Genomic DNA, 10061 nt, shown 5'->3' with positions numbered 1-10061 from the left:
ATATATATATGCAAAGAAAGCCAAATCTGTACTCTTGCATGTGCTGGTGTATGGGCCATATAACTAGCAGTGCAAAAACATCAAGTCAACATTAATGCAGATGAAAAACATTACTGCAGTTCATTCAAAGGAGCCTGACTTTATCAGTTTTCAAAAATTTCATTACAATCACAAAAAATATTCATAATTAGGGAAATATAGAGGGAAAATATTACATTAAATTGGATGAGCAATCTTAATGAAACTGTTAGCACATCTGAGATTCACAGCAGGTTGTATTTCAGGCCAGACAGTAACACGGTGTTTGTGCACAACGATGTCAACAGCTGGATAAAATCCAAAGCTTTGGATTTATTTCCTTAGAGAAATATAATTTTTGTGGTGATGAAAATATCCACTCTCATGTCCCCCCACAAAAAATCAATAGGTGAAAACTGCCTGCTTGGAGTTTCTTAAAGATGGAAGCTGGCAGAAGTGTGTGCTTGTTTCCTCTGAGGTTAATTGATTTTCTGTGACCTCGAGACCTCCACCCAAACTAAGCCGATAAATTCACAAAAAAAAACCAAATAAGTAAAAAGCTGTACTCATAACCAGAAAAWCACTGTTTTCCCCCCTCATACATCAAAGAAATGTACCTTCCTTCATTCACAGAGCTCATTAAAAATATTCCYACTTCACTAGCGCTAAACCCCATCCCTGAAAATACACAGTTCCTCAGTAAATTACAAGCTTCCACATCAACGTACCTACCTCCTCTTCAGCTGTGACGACGGCGACAGAAGGCGGTTAAAGAAATACCGCCGCACCACAATGCACAGATGGGGGCTTTGATGAAAGCTGGTGCTATGACACAGAGTTTTGTTCMAGAAATGTGGGCATAAAAGCAGGCTGTGATAACAAAACCCTTAGCTTGTAATCAACGAGACTGCCGGGCAATATTCTACCATTTGCATATTCTAATGAGTCCAATGTTTAGGGTTAGCAGCTTACGCTAATGATGCGTTTAGCTCTTAATAAATCAGCCAGGGCAGCTCCCTGCTGGAGTCCAGGAAGCGATGAGTGTGTGTTTATGTTATAATGTAGATTATCGTTTTTGTGGCATTTTAATAGAGAATACTCAGCTTTGCAGCACTTGTTTCTGTTTTGATTCTTGCACCATTATGTTTGAGTTTAGCTCTCACTATTTAAATGTTTGCAATACAGCAGTGGTTCCCAAAGATGGGGTCGGGACTCCTTTTGTGGGTCATGAAATATCAAGTGAGGGTCCTCAGCTGATTTACAGACATCAATTTAAATTCAAATAAATTGCTAATAGAATATTTTCACCGCAGTTATTGCAAAAAAATGGATATACATAATCATAAATAAATAAAAGTAATATAATCATTCTGTTTAATAGAGTAATTAGCAAATTTTGCTAATCGGTATCTGGGGTCACAAGTTTCTGCACCTGTTATTTTGTGAGCTGGAAGCTAAAAAGTTTAAAAATCTCTGGTATCATTATCGCAGTATCAACACTGATCAATAAAGTGAGTGTTTAAACTGCTAAATGTTGTTTTAATTAATTCTATGGGTCATCATATACTCTTCATACCAATGTGATGGACTCCCACTGCCTTTTGATGTATGCTGGATATAAAAATAAAATCAGTCATCCTGGAAATGGTGAGGAGTGATGGGAAATATGAGTTATACTGATATTTACACTTTTTTCCTATTATTGTATAGCTAAAGAGGAAAGTGTAATTCTCATGTAAGCAGTGAGGCTTGAGACAGGCCAACAGTCTGATTAGCAGTTCTTTTTTTTTTCCTTTTTTTTAGTAAACTGACTGCAGCTCTTGTATTTATCCTAAACAGAAGATTAGCAATGTATTTAATGAGGAAAGTAGTTTTATTTTCCATTTTTGGTCACTAAAGTTCAGTCACTCATCTGAGCTTCTAGTATTTAGCCCTTTGGAAAAACTAGCACGGTATTTTTCCTTACAGATGAAGAACGATGACAACATAAAATGATTATTTTCTACTTTCCAATGTGTCGATTTGAGCCAGTGGTGGTTAAAAAGGCTTGGGCCGTGATTTTATCAGACACAAAACTTCAAATGGGGTTGGAGGCTTGTAGAAAAAGAAAAAAGAAAAGCGAGTCAATGAACAAGAAAGCAGCAGAGCAAAAACATTCAAATGCAGACATGTTAAAGCTCACAGAGAAGCAGTTTCATGAAAATGAAAAATGTGGTGAAAACATTGGAATGTCTGTTGTTTTTCTTTTTCCTCCCATCTTTTGGCTTTGCTCTTTCTCTCTCTCTCTCTCTCTTTTCTTTAAGTGAGCCAGAATCAAATCTGTGAATATTTACCAGAGTGGAGCATCCTAGTCACCAATCTGGTGTGACTAGGCTTTACAGTAAAACATACACAAGCACACACACACCTTCCAGTCCAACTGTCTTTATGGGGACTTTACATTGACTAAATATAGCCTAACCCTGATTCTCTACCCTAAACCTAACCCATTTCCCCCCATAGGGACTAGGCTTAGGTCCCCAGATGTACCAGTTGGTCCCCACAAGTAGGGGTGTATAGCAAAAATTGTCCCCACATAGTAGGGAATACCTGCCCGCTTTCGTGTACAGTGAGTGGGTGTTCACACACACACTGTGAAAGGGGGATGGCTGAGACCCACATGGATTGGAGTGCCAGCGGCATCTTGCTGCCCTGCCACCGTGGCCCCTCTGCATGTAGGTCAGCCCCCAACTGGGAGCATCCTTCCCCTCCTCACCCTCCCTCCGTGCCTTGGCTCAGTCTCTCACCACCTCCTCTGTGACTTCCTCCTCCGCTCCCTTTTTCTCGTATCTTTACCTGGACTGTCAAAGTGACACCAGTCGATGCATCACAGAGAGGGTGACAGAAAAAACTTTAGTCACAAAAATAGCAATTAACTTAGAAGAACTATGGGAAAAAAATCTGATTAGCATTACGTCTAATGTCTTGTTCAGTTCATTTTAAAGTGTTTTATGTCATAAAAAAACCAAAACTGTCAGTTTGACTAACTGTGAAATTGAAAATGATGGTAAAATTTAACATTTAACCCATGGAAAATGTTATATTTTTTGCCAAAAAAATGTGTCAACTTGACGTAGGAGGTTGGTCAAATAAGTGGGTGAATTAAAATACACAGTACTTGTGACCTTGCCGTTTTTAAGCCCTAGCCCTTTACCCCCAACTCCAGGTACTCCAGATTTTGCTTGAAATTAGACCATTATTATATAAATATTTCACAAATAAGATTTATTTTGGCCAAATATCAAGAACATGAGTTAAATATTGTAATAATAATTTATTGCTGAGGCATCAGTGTTAACCACTGAACCATTGTGTTGCCTCAATATCTACACTGTAAAAAATGAAATGTTGGATTTACTTAACCATGTTATGTGACCTGGTTCCACTTAACTGAGTTGAGTAAATTCAAAGCAATATACCAGTTTTTTAACCAAAGAACATGAGTATGTTGCTTTGAATTTAYTCAACTCAGTTAAGTGGAACCAGGTCACATAACATGGTTAAGTAAATCCAACATTTCATTTTTAGAGTGTATTGTAATATGTAATATCTATTGCACCATGATCAATAACTATTCACATGATGCAGTAAGTTGAAACTGACATTTAAAGTAAAGATTAGTTAAATCAGTTGATATAATTCATTCAAAAAGACTAGATACTTTTAATTCATCTAAGATTAGATATGCAGATTCAGTCCATGACTCTAAGCAGTTTAATCAGTTATTCAAGAGTTTCTCATGCAAACATTAAAATCAGGTTAAAATAAATTTGCACATTTAAACTGCTGTGAGGTTTTTTCACAATAATCAAAAAGATTTAACGATTGACAGGTGAGACATTTATATGGATATGGATGGATATTGTTGGTTCAGTCTGTATGTTTCTCCTAGATATTGCTGTGTTGRACATAGACATTGTCTTCACCATTAAACACGTTTTTATGTTTTAGACATTCTGACTCCAAGGTTTTTCTTAAACTAACTAGCATTGTAATCATAACACAGGAGTTCAGTCAATTCTTAAATGCTGATAAAACWGATTTTTACACAATAAATTATGTATTAAATCACATTTTAGGCTAAAACAATAAGTCAGATTTTGCACTATATTGAATTTTTCATAAAAGCTTAGATAATCTTTATGTTTTTATCTTCAAAGCTAAAATCTTAAGCTATTTTACACTAAGGACGAATGAAGTCCTTTCACATTTCAAAGATATGCAGTATACTGCTAAGGAAGTGCAGTGCAGATGTTGTGTATAAACTGAGTCCAGCATTATTGTGTCACTCATGGCAGCCTTCCTGACAGCTGACTCTCAGTGTTTGTCGTCTGCAGAGCCATGAGCCTCATCGGGTGCCACAGTCAGCTGCTTCGCTGTTATTGCGTCAGGAAGAGAAAATGTTCCTTATCAATCTAATCACCTCTGTGGGGAGGCAGAGGTGTGTGTGTGAGAGAGAGAGAGGTTCTTAGCATCTTTCTAATTATAGTAGCTAGGTTTCCATGCTGCAAGGTAACAAGATTGTGACTGGAGATGTTTCAGCTTCTGCTACTTAAGTAAAAATAATTCTCACTCTTGTTKTGTGGCTTTAAGCTCTTTTTTTAATCTGTTTTTAACCAACCTTCTTTAGCCCCAGTTGTTGAGTTCATTTATTTATCACAAACATCTGTGAAAACAGATCCATAACTGTATGTATCACGCTAAAAAAAAAAAGGGGGGGGGGGCAGAATTTTGGAGTAGAGTTTTAGGTTAAATATGCACATATAAAAACCCATGTCACTCACTTTATAGTTGCCAAAAATGCGGATTTCATTTGGGCATGTAAAAGATGTGTAAATGTATGGATGCAGTTAGGTGGTTGCAGTGAGGACAGAGTGATTATTAATAGATTATTAATCTATGATGCTAAAAGTTTGTGACTTCAAACCCAGAGGTGTACAGTAACAAAGTACATTTATTATTATACAACTTTTTTTTGAGGATTTGTGATTTTACTAAATATTTTTTAGATCATATCTTTTACTTTTATTGTGTTACATTCAAAACACAAAAATGATACTTYTACTTCTTTACTTTAAAAGATAACAACTCAATACACACTAAAAATTTAAATCTGACCGAACCCATCATGAAATGAGTTATAGCATATGTATATGTGTATGCATATTTAAGTATGTACTCTAAACAGTGTTGAATTTACTTAACTGAGTGGAACCAATTGACATAACTCGGTTGAGTAAATTCAACACCTCGTTTCTTAAAGTGTGTAAAAGTACTTTGAATTTTACTTTTTTGTGTGCAGTTTTATGACTTTTACTTGAATTTTTACCAGTCATTTCCTGTTAAAGTTGTTTTAGTTTTAGTTTTGTTACCCTAGTGCAGGGCTATTCAACTGGCGGCCTGTGGGCCACATCTATCCCACGAGTGACCAAAATCCGGCCCCCCAATGGGTTCGTTCATCTCTTACACCCCAAACCCCCAGTTTTCGACTTTAATTACTTTAAGTTCTTTTAGTTAGACGTAGACATGTTTGGTATCTACAGAAACATCAGGATCTTCGCTAGAAGCTGGTAAAAAGCATTTCTATGAACACCCAAGACAGTTAAAACAACTAGCAGTTGAAGATAAAACTATGAAAGTGAAAATAAAATTGGCTTAAAAATTTGGTATGTCAGAGATGTCAAAATATTATTTGTGTTAAACGGGTGGCATATGCAGCAAAATAAGCTATCTCAAAGGTAACAGATCTTTGTAATTCTTTGTTTATTTAAATAATGACATTAATTACTGGATGTTCGGCCCCTCAACTGTTGGCCTGCAGTAACTGTGGCTCGCAGAGCAGTTTAGTTAAATAGCCCTGCCCTACTACTTTACACTCCTCAGATCGCACCTACTAGTCTAAATATAACATCCTTTTCAAACTGACTGTTTGTCACTATGTTTCTGCATTGCCCTGTTCATGTGTTTTAATAACCAAAAACAAAACAATAAAGCTCAGTTGTTCAATCTGTCCTTGCTAACAACACAGCCAGACCAAACTGCAGAAACACTGTTCATCTGCAGGTACACCATCCAAATAAGGATATGAATTTTGAAGTGGAAATTGGGTGCATGCATACGATAAGCACAAAGCAATTATAAGTGCAAGAGTTCCAGGCGACTATATGCATAATTTTGAAGAAAAAAGCTGGAGATTTTGAAACGGCGTGATAAAAGTTTGCCAACGATAAAAGGATGAGGAAATCAGAGCCGCCTGACTTTTTTAATTAAGCGCACCAAATAAATAAATAAATGAAATTACCAAAAATAATAGAAAACACTGTGAATTTTAGTCAGTCCTTGCTGGTCTTCTATGTTTGGACATCTCTGCACAGCTTTATTCAGATTAAGGTTTTTTTTTTTTTCCATCAAGCTGAAAAGCTTTGGTTTATTTGTGAAGAGGAGGGTTTTTATTTCTGATGTCCTTCACTCCATAAACAATAGCAATGTGTAAATGTTAAGCCAGAATTATGAGAGGCCCTTTAGGCCATAATTCAAACTTAAATGGGGCGGCTAATCAGGTGCCAGGGGTCGCACCCTGGCGGCTAGCATTCCTTGAAGGAATGCCTATCACCCACCATGTCTGAGTTTTAAATGATCATCTTATATTGAAAAATAACAGGGGTTTTTCTGTTTTGGTCAAACCTTATCAATAAGCAGAATCTCATGATATCTTATGTGATACTACCTATTAGCACTCTATGTTCCGCAAATGACTGTTCAGCTACTACCAAATAAAACTGATTTAATATGCAGTTGTATAGCAGCCATTAATTACTTTCTGAAAGTTAGAATAAAACCCATGGTTCATGAGATATTTTGCTAACGGTACAGAAAAATGCGGACACATGCACAGCCATGCTCTGCCTTCACCTTAAGGCCCCCCCAAAACTAGCATGTGACAAATACCAATCATCGTATAAATAAAATCACAGGTGTCACAAAGAATAATGTATCCATCAGACAGGAGCCCGATCACCGCTGCTCCCAGTCTTCATGAACACAACTGGCAGTTCCTGTTCCCAGGTGAGCAATCAGAAGATCTAAATCGATACTTATATATAAAAAAATTTAAAAAAATCCAGAAAACGAAATTGCTCGCTTTTCTGAGATTGATTTTTTTGTACTGCCAGGGCACACATGGATGCAAATAGTTTGTTCCCCCTGGGTCACAGCACTGGCATTTTGCTCCACATTTTATGGTAAAACTTTTACAAACACTCTTGAGAAAAACAAATATCTATTGTTGTTTTTGTCCCCCTCGCTCGGCACTGTTCTAGGTTTTCGCTCCGTCTTCTTTATTTTTTTTTCCATCATTCATTTTTTTCCTTCTCAATTTCAGAAAAGCACACCGACATAAATTGCTGCTAAAGTCAAAATGTCCACCCACAGCACCAATTTTTGTCCTCATTTCTGCCTCATTATTTCACCATGGTGGAAACTACTTTGATGACAGTGTGAGTGATGAAGTGTTTCCTTCAGCAACACACACACGTTTAGTCACATACTGTCAGGAGAAGTGGGTAAACTTTTAGCAACCCCCACCCCACAAATAAATAAATAAATAAATAAATAAATAAATAAATAAATAAATAAATAAATAAATACAGTCTGCTCACACGCAGCTCACCTCTGAGTAAAGCTGCAGGTGACAATGAGCGAGCTCTCCATTTCTTGCCTCATTTGTTGCTCGACCTCCTCGCGCTCTCAACAGGCCGAAAGGCTGAGATCCATGTTTTAAGAACGAGCCCCAGCAGCTGTGATCGTGAAGTCAGGGGAAGTCAGAGAGGCACAGCGCTTTGTGTAGGCGTCATTTCATGTGCGTGTGTTTTAGCTTTTAAACGACTTGAAAAGAACATGCCAGCGTTTAATGAGGGATTAGTGAGCGAATCAGCAGTCAAGTTGTAATTTCCTTCACACATAATACAGTTTGGGGTTTTGAAAGTGTTTCCATTCCTTTCATGCTGCCTCTGTTTTCTGTTTTCTAATTAATTCACTTCAGTCAGAGCGACTTGAAAAGACTTCAGGCTCCATAGAGATGGATATTTCATCACAAGGAACATATTCATGGCTACTTTTCTTTCTTTTTTATTTTTGCAAAAAGATTCACCATCACAGCATTGTAACTGGAAATGTGGCTGACAATAGCTGAGCAGCGACTCATTTTCAAGCTTGCTTCATGAAAAATGAAGATAAAATAAGTAAAAAATTATTTGAGTTTGTTTCTTTTTATTTATTTACTTTTTCTGTTTTTGTCAAACACATGTTCACCGAGGACCACGTGAGCATTGCAGTTTCCCCCAAAGGACCAGCTGTAACTAACTTTGATGTTTCTCGACTCATTGCTACGGCACTGCTAAGAAAAGGATAACTGAGCTCTACATGGTATTTCCTACATAGAAACAGCGTTTTAACAGGTCCTCTCATGAACATTGAAACATACAACTGACTAAATGTTAAATAAATGATACAGAAATACTAATAAAAGTAAGAGTTTTTTACTCACTGAAGAGGTGAATTTGGAAATCTCCCACTTTCACAACTTGTAAGTGGGCAATCCCCACTTCCCAGTACGACTCAGATGCAGCAAAAGTAGCCTGCAGAGATGCAGTGAAATAGAGATTTTACATAATTTTTTTCCAGCTGCTGGCTACTTTTGAACCCTGTGCACCGCCACCTAGTGGTGGGATGCTGTCATTTCACAGGTGAAATAATCAAATGCATTATGGTAGATGTAGTTTATGGTCAGTAAAGGCTGGGCTTTAAATAGCAAGTTTGTTATTTTATTTCAAAATGACCATTAATAATATTCAAAGATGGTATTTTCTACTCTATTTAGACGTTTTTTCCTTTCAACAGACTCTTTTTAATATGCTGTGCTGTCTTTACATTATTCCATTCATTTGAATGTTTTCATACATTTTCTCACTCTTTTCTTTTAGCTACTCGACCTTTTTCGTTTTGTGATCTGGCTTCTCTCATCACTCCCTTCATCGTGTCGTCCCAGGTCCTCCGACGGTGCACTGTGCATGCTGCAGCCTTGCATAGTGATCCCGTTAGAGGGGCTAATGCTGTGAAAAATGACAGTAAACTGGCACTTTTGCTGCCATCACCACCACTTTGGGGCCGCCTGCCGCCTACAGACCTGTTGCCTGGCAACTCCCCAGACAGCATTTCTCCAAAAAGAGGCGAGAGCTCCTGTCTGCTGTGCTGCGATAGAGACCCACGCCTAATAAGCATTATATCTCATTTTGTCTTATCATTCTGTTGTTATTGACACAAGTTGGCTTGGAGCGAAGACTTTGCAACGATCGCTAATGTAGAATGTCTTTCTCTTGTTGAATAAACATTATGACTTAACAAGAGAGACTCTGGAACATTGTTTGTTCAGCCATTAACAAGTACATGACAAATATGATGTAGATATTTTGACTGGGAAATAACTAAATATCTCTGATGCTACTGCAAAAACAAATAAAATAAAATATATGATCCACATCCATTATGTGGATATCAAAACAATAAGTGAAAGTAGACTTACTTGAAGAAATGCATATCACCCACCGCCTTGTTTTATCTGTTAGAGCTCAGAATATGTGATGGGAATGATGCTCAGCTACTACCACAGCACATTTTACCTCTGTGTCTGTAAAATTGACTGAGTTGTAGCTAATGTTGAGGTTTTCAACATCGGTTGACTGTGGCAGCCATCTTGAATCAGGCTGACTTCAAATGTTAAGACAGGGGTGGGCAATCCTGGTCCTGGAGGGCCGCAGCCCTGCATGTTTTACTTGCTTCTCTGCTCCAACACTCCTGATTTGAATGAATGGATGATTATCAGGCTTCTTGCAGTATGGAGGACCAAATTGACATGGTTAGAAATAAAAGCAGAATTATATAAAAGAACCAATAAATAAATACATTTGAAATGCACCAATTAAAATAACAAAGGAGAACTTTATCTC

At 37.4% G+C, this 10061-nt stretch overlaps 1 protein-coding gene and 2 long non-coding RNA genes across 3 annotated transcripts in view; 2 read left to right on the top strand and 1 right to left on the bottom strand.

Annotated features, from left to right (window-relative positions):
• The window catches only part of LOC106515738 (uncharacterized), a 28233-nt gene extending 20436 nt beyond the window's left edge, over positions 1–7797 (bottom strand). The window contains exon 1 of the long non-coding RNA XR_001310038.1: positions 7727–7797. This is a non-coding gene — a long non-coding RNA (uncharacterized LOC106515738). The remainder of the gene's footprint in view (positions 1–7726) is intronic.
• gabbr2 (gamma-aminobutyric acid (GABA) B receptor, 2) overlaps positions 1–10061 on the top strand; it is a 208860-nt gene that overhangs the window by 182297 nt on the left and 16502 nt on the right. The window lies entirely within an intron of this gene.
• On the top strand, positions 8409–9456 carry LOC106515739 (uncharacterized). Its single transcript, XR_001310039.1, has 2 exons — positions 8409–8481; positions 9104–9456. It is a non-coding gene; the product is annotated as an uncharacterized LOC106515739 (long non-coding RNA).

The sequence above is a fragment of the Austrofundulus limnaeus genome, unplaced genomic scaffold (assembly GCF_001266775.1).
Source record: "Austrofundulus limnaeus strain Quisiro unplaced genomic scaffold, Austrofundulus_limnaeus-1.0 Scaffold32, whole genome shotgun sequence".
Taxonomy (NCBI): domain Eukaryota; kingdom Metazoa; phylum Chordata; class Actinopteri; order Cyprinodontiformes; family Rivulidae; genus Austrofundulus; species Austrofundulus limnaeus.
Note: the sequence above shows the minus strand (reverse complement) of the source record. Positions and strands in the feature narration are given on the sequence as shown.